This window comes from Mus caroli, unplaced genomic scaffold, assembly GCF_978045245.1.
Source record: "Mus caroli unplaced genomic scaffold, Mus_caroli_1 scaffold_19, whole genome shotgun sequence".
NCBI classification, from domain to species: Eukaryota; Metazoa; Chordata; class Mammalia; order Rodentia; family Muridae; genus Mus; species Mus caroli.
Genome location: NW_028227274.1, coordinates 25,668,696 through 25,677,599, shown reverse-complemented (window position 1 = coordinate 25,677,599; position 8,904 = coordinate 25,668,696). Strand labels below are relative to the sequence as shown.

The following is an 8,904-nucleotide window of genomic DNA, read 5'->3' as shown; positions in this document are numbered from 1 at the left end:
GCTCATAACTCCATATCTCATTTACTCTATCCTGACTTCTGCCATGTGGCTGGTTACCTGGTCCTCAGTTTCATACAATTCCTCTTCTTCTGTGTCTGGGGAGAATCTTCCCACTCCTTACGCAATCCCCCAAATCCTCTCTCTATACTAGAACATCCACTGCCCTATTTCCTGCCTAAGCTCCTAGGCCAACAGCATTTTATAAACAGGTGAATGCTTTGACACAATGTAAAATAACACTATGCCAACATCTTCAAGTCTCCAGTTCTACCTCACTTCATTGTGCTCATGTCCTTCTGTGTGTTTCTCCCCCTTCCATTTTGCTACCTTTTACTTTCTCATCTTAGTGGTCCCGTAGTCTCTAAATGTCTGGAGTCATTTCAGGACTGATCACCAGAGTATTAATATACCCTTCTCATTCCTTATGACACCAGGTAGGGGTCATTGAGAGCATAGTCTCCTCCTCCAGGTCTACCTTGTGGTAATCTCGTTCTAGTTCCCTGAATGGGCTCTCTGATTCCAAACTAGTGGTCATCTCAAGCTCATTTTTTTTTCAGGGAATGTTAGGCTACTAATGATTCAGATGTTCATAGGTCAGAACATTCAGTTTAGACATCGTCTTTCTTCTCTCTGCCATTTACTGATTTATATGTGACCATATCTGCAACACCTTTTTGGGCAGGCTGCATAATTATTATTGGGTGGGAACATAGCCATACATAGTATAATTCTACTGATCTTCCTGCCCAACTCATCTGTCTCCTGTCACAGGTATGCTTAGAGATGAAGTTTCATATATATATACATATATATATATATGTATATATATATATATCCATCGACATTCTTTAACTGGTATTAAGGCTAGGAAGAATCCCTCAGTTGATATTCATGGTGAGCACTCGTTTACTACAAACTGAGGCTACCACAAACTGGCTTCTGGACACTCTTACCTTTTTTGTTTTGGTTTTTTGGTTTTTTGGAGACAGGGTTTCTCTGTGTAGCCTTGGCTGTCTTGGAACTCACTCTGTAGAACAGGCTGGCCTCAAACTCAGAAATCCACCTGCCTGAGCCTCCCCAGTGCTGGAATTAAAGGCGTGTACCACCAATGCCTGGCTACACTCTTACTTTTAAGTAGCAAATTTCCTCAGAGCTTCTCGTTTCTCCACTAGAGAAATGTGTTCAATTTCTCTCATAGAAAGTTCTGAGGCTTTGCTCATCCTCTCAGGCAGAGATCTGAGAGGGGAGAGTGCAGGTGGTCATCTTTAATCACAATTTCATGAATTCAGAAAAAAAATAAAAATGCATAATACCTGGACAGATGGCGCTGTGTCACTGGGGTGTGACACTGGCAGTGTTTGGCTGGTAGTGAGCACATGCTCTCCCACTTCAGGAAAAACAAACCCAGTGGCACAGCTTTGTTTATCAGCAGGGGGTAGTGGGTAGAGGTAGGTGACAAGTTTATTTTCTTGACATCTTCCATCTGGGTCTTGGGTAATATACCCTGCTATCTCAAGTTTAGAATATTTGCCTTTAACATATGTACTTCATGGCCCAGGGGTCATTGCAAGGTCCCAAGGCCAGAGCCTAGCACACTTCCTCTGAGTTAATATCACATATCTGGGTGGAATTAGATGATTTACCTCCAGGATGAGACTTATCCTTACTCCATTTGATCTCCAATTCAAATCAAACCCCAATCTATCCAGTTTGTGCCAAGTGTTAAAGAGAAATGCCCGGTACTTGGCTAGCTGTCACTCACTCTGAATACTTGGCCTTATGTTCATCAAGAGTGTTGGTTGAAAGCTCAGCTTTACTTAACAACTCCTGTTCAGCTTTCAGCTTCTTTACAAGCTTCCATACTTCCTTTGGAGAAAATGCCATTTTCAAGATTCAAGAGCAATTATTTGCAAATGACTCACTATAAACATTACAGCTAGGTACACTTCCCTTCTAATCAAGAATATACATGGTAAATATTCCTAAGTAAATATGTGGGGCACTCACGTGCAAAATCTAAGCTTCATTATTTCTGATTATACTTTTCTTTGCTTTTTGAGTCACTCTCCATGCTTTTAAATTCCAGCTGTGTTCCCACACATCCTCCTTTCCTGCAGACAAAGACAAAAAGAGGAATGGCGAATAGTCCACAAGCATTCTGTTTGCCACACAGTAGGTTTGCAGTCCTTTTGGGCTTCAGTGATTTGTTTGGTGCTTCACTGTACAAGCTGAGTTTGAGAAAAGACTTCTTTGCTAGAGGATCCGGGTAGTCTCTTCAGGTGACTATTATGTGTTTCCCTCCCATTCCTCCATCTGGATACTTGATGTCCAAATTGTAAAATGCTTTAGAGCCTTTGAGAACTTTCTGCTTATTTTAGAACCATTAGGAAAGAAAGCGACTGACTGAAGGGATTATATTGGAGCTGGACATGCTTACTGTCCAAGATAGACTTTCTGACTGTCTTCACAAAATGAAACTACCACGAGAGGCTGATCTAGCCCACTGCCATCTCTACCTCCAATCGATGGGCCATTCCCTATATACTTTGAGCCAAAACACACACACACACACACACACACACACACACACACACACACACACTTCATTAATATGCTACTGTTGGGCATTTTCTTACATAGAGGAAAAGAGCATCTAAAAGGAGAAGCTTGAAAGAATAGCAGGTGCCAGAGTTCAAAAGCAGTATGAGCTGATGGCTTCCAAAAAGCAGGCAGTCTTATGTTTTATTTTTTGTTTGTTTGTTTTTTTTAAGCTTTATAGAAAGTGTTTATTGTCTTTTTTTTAATTAGGTATTTTCCTAGTTTACATTTCCAATGCTATCCCAAAAGTCCCCCATACCCACCCCCCCAATCTCCTAACCACCCACTCCCCCTTTTTGGCCCTGGCGTTCCCCTGTACTGGGGCATATAAAGTTTGCAAGTCCAAAGGGCCTCTCTTTCCAGTGATGGCTGACTAGGCCATCTTTTGATACATATGCAGCTAGAGACAAGAGCTCCGGGGTACTGGTTAGTTCATATTGTTGTTCTACCTATAGGGTTGCAGTTCCTTTTAGCTCCTTGGGTACTTTCTCTAGCTCCTCCATTGGGGGCTGTGTGACCCATCCAATAGCTGACTGTGAGCATCCACTTCTGTGTTTGCTAGGCCCCGTCATAGTCTCACAAGAGACAGCTATATCAGTGTCCTTTCAGCAAAATCTTGCTAGTGTATGCAATGGTGTCAGCGTTTGGAAGCTGATTATGGGATGGATCCCTGGATATGGCAGTCTTATGTTTTAAAAAGAGCAGCAGGAAAGAGTTCAGATTTGACTTCAGTCCCTGTAACAGTGACGTAAATAATGTGGGGTGGGGGGAGCTGTTGAGATGGCTGAGGATGTCAGAGCCATGGCCTTTTATTATAAGCCTCAAGTCTCTGAAATGTCTGGGTTTATGAAAAGTGATGTAGCTCTGGGAAGTAATAGTGATTGATGGAGGGGGGTGAAGGGGAAGAGATCTATCATCTCCAGAAATCAGAATTGTTCTTCAATAAGAGCTACAGTCTCTCTGCAGAAGAGAGATTGTGGTATAAGGAGGTCTTGCATCTTTATGTGGTAGAAAGGAGGGCACTTCAGGGATGGAAAAGTCTATCAGCAGGTCAGTTCTCCTGTGGTCTGGAAGAGTTTCTAGATGATAGCAATTTTTGCATGTGGATCATCTCATTAGAATTTTCCATGAAAGTCATCAGTCAGGTCCATTTTCTTGCCCAGTGTTCCTAAGTCCAACTGAAGCTTTAGGCAATTAGCTCTTCAGGAACTAGCTAATATCTTTTCTTGTTGCTTTCAATCAACACACAAGATACCAGAGCATGACCTAGTGTGATATGACCTCTTACAATTACATCCCCATTTTATATAAAATTGGCTCACCACCTCTTGATATTTTCTTATAAGTTCATATATTTTATACATTTGTGGGTTAAAAAATACTTGAAAAACTCAGATTCAATATGAAAAAAAGAAAAAAGGACAAAAATATGTTTCAAACTGCATTCCAAATATGAATGTCTGATTATTGTAAACCTGAAGATTATAAACTTCACATGAAACAGTACTTGTGTCAGAACATCTGATGAATGAGCAGAAGGCATGTGTATACAAGCACTGGATCGGAGTTACTCAGAACTTCAAAGTCATCTTTCCAAGCTGTTAGAGCTGCAGGGGGGCCTCATTCCCAAATCACTTTGGGATCTTGTCCACACAGAATGCAAAAATAGACATGTAGGTTTAACAGAGTCGCCCAATTTTATGCTATGCTCCAAATCCAGGCAGGAGCCTATGTTTGTAAATGAAAGCAGGAACAATGGACAGCTTACTGTTTCCTGTATTGTCTATGGCTGCATCTAGGTCACAGTGCAGAACCTGAGCAGTGGTAACACAGTTTGCCAGTTCCACACAGTTTGACATTTGGCCTTTAAGGGAGAAGAGTTATCTGATCCCATGTTAATGTTAGAGGCTATGAACATTATAATGCGTCACGTATGAAGGTTTTAAGCACTTAGGAAAATAAACTCAAATATCTAGCAAAAGTGCTATCAATGTTTTATATTTGTAATATATTCACCAAGTCATCATCTGAATTAAGGAAAATCTAACACTGTTCTTGAAGAAGAGAAACTGTGCCTTCACTTTCTTGAATGTGTCACTTGACATAAAATAAAACTCCACATTAAAAGAGGGAGGGAAGTGACAGGGAATTATTTTAGAGGCACAAGAAACTTCTGAAATAAAGGCATTTTTGTCTTCAGAGTGAAGAACGTTTTATTCATGTGGGAGGGAACATAGATGTTACACACAAAGAAAAGTGGAAAGACAAGTAACACTAAGCATTCTAGATAGCCCTCTGACTATGGCCTTTTCATGGCTATTTTGATTATCAGATCAAAATATTAGGTCAAAATTTTCATAACCACCCAGTCACTACCTAAATTGCTTTCTGTAGTGATGATAGCAAACGCTGGACAATAACAAACTGCAAGATTGATCACAGAGAGTGGAGGTACCGTGTATTAAAGAGCTGACTGCTGAGGTGTTCCACACAAGTGAATGTCAGCTGGAGATGGCAGTATCATTTCCCCCATTAGTATCACATTCACGTGCCTATAAACTCAAGAGCTTTTTGTCCTGTCCTCGTCCTTTTCCTCCTTTTTCTTTTCACCTTCTCCCATAAGCTTTTTGCCCCACAGCCCCTTCCCCTGCACATGTCAGGCTTGTCCCCTTCCTAATTCTGAGCATCCCAAGAAAGAAATCAGAATATCATATTTTCATAATCAAAATTCAAAACTCAGTCTGTGCTCATTGAACTGATGAGGCTTCTCCATTCTGAAGAAGATAGAAAGATACCTGCTTTGCAAACAGAAGAGGGAAGACTACCACGTGTGGCCGTGCCTGCCAGAGGTCAGTATCTCCATCCACAGCGTGCAATTCGCAGATCTGATAGCCCTCTGCTACCATATCCACATTTGTAGACAAACAAAACCTTTAATTTTTGGTCAAGCTACATCTATATGGTTACAGGTTTACTTTCAACAAAATAATTTTTTAACAGTCAATATGGTATGAATAGATTAAAGAGGGCAGCAGCTAAGCAAAGGATAAAATTTGGTGAAGGAAATATTTATTATGAATGTTTTAAAAAGCTTTGATAATTCAGATTTCTTATAGGAATGCTTTTTTTTCCCTATCCTCACTTCACATACATATTATGACTTAGACTTGAACTCTGAAGTTTATAGCTTAGGTCAGGGACAGACTAGGACACTCTGTGGGGTTCATCTAGAACTCTCATGTTATTTCTATAGGCTTACTAGCCATTAATCCAGTTCACAGACAGGGAAACACAGGTTTATAATGAATTTAAATGTTTCATATAAGAAATTACAAGTGGCCAAAAGAAGGTTTGTAAAAAAAGAAAATCTATTCTAAAAATCCAGATACAAATCTTGTTTTATACTCACACTAACTAAATCACAGATGTAGATACTCAATAAACACATTTCAATATGTAGATCATTAACAAATATACTTTAATAAATGAATGAATATTTCTCAGAGCTGATCTTATGACCTTAAAACTCTTGGTATTATAGAAAGTATTGGAATTGGTGTTGTTTAGGGGTTTTGTTGTTGTTTGTTGTTAGTTTAGTTGTTGCTGTAATTTTGTTTCTTTGTTTTGTTTTATTTTTGTCCTGTTGTTGCTAACTTACATTTCTACTTTTATCACACACTAAAATTCTAGCTTATCATTGTCTAGTATATTTCTTTCTTTTTCTGTGTTGTATGATTCATGGAAAAATATTACTACTCACACCACTGCTTGAATAAATATCTAAAGTCCACTCTTGCTTCACTTCCAGCCATCAGGTATGTCAACGTTTTATAAATCCCCATGCAGTTTTTCACACACAGCACAGATAACTACTATAGTTGAGTCACCCTGTGCCTTATCTAAATTTTGCAATCAGATTCCCAACAGATGGAATAACTCATACACTGTCTACCCACTGCACATCCAACTTTCCTTCTATGCATCAACTTGACCGCTTCTTAATACTGCATAAAATAATGAAAGGCTTTTTTGTTACCCTCAGGACAGCACTTTAGCTGCTTAGCCTGATCTGTGAGGACCTCTAACATCGAGTGTACTGATCGATCAAGCTGCTGTGGTTTTCAGTCCTTTGCCTTTGACTGTTGCTCTGACAGGATGTCCTTTCACCATGATGCTCTAACTCCTAAGTGGCAAGACAGAGCTCCATAGAATTCTTCCCATGACTCTATCAGAGGACGTAATCTCAACTATTTGTTGATTCCCAAATCCATCCTGGTTAATTCCTATTACATTCTGTTAATTGTCTCTGTACCCTAAAAGTAGAATCAGTCTGGGCATGTCAGTCATGACTTCATTACTTTTCTGTCACTAGAGAATTCAGCATGCCTGACACAATTTGATGCTCAATAAACTGCTTCAAGTAGCATGAAAAATGAAGAGGATGAAAGAAATTAAGGAAAGAAGAAGAAAAGTCCAACATGTAATGAAGAAAAATGCATGCCCTCTTGCCAAAGAGGGAGAGAGAGAGAGAGAGAGAGAGAGAGAGAGAGAGAGAGAGAGAGAGGAGAGAAACAATGGTGTAACAAGGATTTAGGAACAATGGTGCAATAGTGTAGGTTTTCAGGAATTAGTGATGTGACCAGAAGCAGGTGTCATTGTATTAAGGAAATGTATTTTTAGAGGCAATAAGTTAAGTGTTTTTTTTTTAATATACAAAACTGTAAACCCATTGCCTCCTGCTGTAAATCTGACCCTCCAAGAAATAAATACATCCTGTATGCTGTGTTTTTCATAAACTAATATCCTAGTCTTTGAAAGAACAAAAAGAAAAAAAATGATATAGTCTTCACTTCCTAATTTTCATACTTCTCAAAAACAGTATTTTTGAAATGTATTAATTTTACCACTCCAAAATGACCTGTATGTATATATATATCTTGCTGGGTTTTGCCTTCATGACAAATCGACACTGACAAACACACGCCACATTACCATCCTTGATTGCTCTGATGGAACTCATTTTCATCTTGTGTTTCTCTAATTACATGAAAATTGCATACTTCTTATGCATGACACATTTCACACAGCTTTAGCAAAAGGTTGTGAAAGAGGAAAAAACATTGATCAGTTTTCCCCATTCAGTGCAGCTGTTGATCACCCTCACAGCTATCCCTCGTGTACTTTATGAGCCCACTCCTCTCTGTTGTTGTAACCAAGTGTAAGCAGAGGAGTACCACACACAAAAGAGATGGTAGTGGCTTTGGTGGTTTCCTGTGCCCTTTGTAGATAAGACTCAAGATGCTCTAAGGTTTCCATGTCTAGGCTTCTGTTCTCTAAAGTTTTTCATTGTAGAAGGAGTGACAGGATTCCTCATATTTCTCTTTCAAACTATACCAATTCACATGTATGGAAATATGTAAAAATGTAAAACAGCTTCTTATTCTTTTTTTGCCTATAATTATATAGAACACATACACCCCCCCTCCCCGGATCTCATGTCTCTAGCTGCATATGAAACAGAAGATGGCCTAGTCGGCCATCATTGGGAAGAGAGGCCCATTGGTCTTGCAAACTTTATATGCCTCAGTACAGGGGAACACCAGGGCCAAGAAGTGGGAGTGGGTGGGTAGGGGAGTGGGGGGGAGGGTATGGGGGACTTTTGGGATAGCATTGGAAATGTAAAGGAAGAAAATACCTAATTTAAAAATTGTAAAAAAATGAACACTACTTGAAATTATATATATATATAACATATACACACACACACACACACACACACACACAAGTCATAATTAGGATGCTGAATGATGCTTTAAGACATGGCTTGCCTCTTGCCTGCACTGATATGATTCTTGTTGTTGTTGTAAATCTTAAATTTCACTACTGGCCCCTTGCTTCCAGTCCCAGATTTTTCCAGCAAGTTTGGATTCTCTTTGGTGAACACCTGGGTCAACCATTCTCTTGCTACCTAACCTTAAGAACACAGACACAAATACCCCAGGAACACAGCCTAGAGTAGGGAGTTACAGGCAATCACTGGAGTGTTTCTTTTTGCCATTCCTTATTTCTGTTCTTTCAGAGAAAGAAGATATTGGCATTCACAGGAAGCTCGGCACCATTGTATTTAACTCGAAAGGGATTGTAGAAGGCACATCTCATTCCTTGGAAATAATGACAAATTATGCAATTTTTGTTTTACTCAACTAGATTGAAAATGCCTGGGGAATAGCCAAGCTGCCTGGCAGAGGGAGGTATTTGATGTTCCTAGCTTTGGAGTGGATGGAGCCGCATTGCTTCTTAAAAACA

The 8,904-nt window shown here is 39.6% G+C and overlaps 1 pseudogene; it reads right to left on the bottom strand.

Moving 5' to 3' along the window:
• Window positions 1-559: 559 nt before the first annotated feature.
• On the bottom strand, window positions 560-683 carry LOC115029918 (small nucleolar RNA SNORA17; annotated as a pseudogene).
• Window positions 684-8,904: the final 8,221 nt, after the last annotated feature.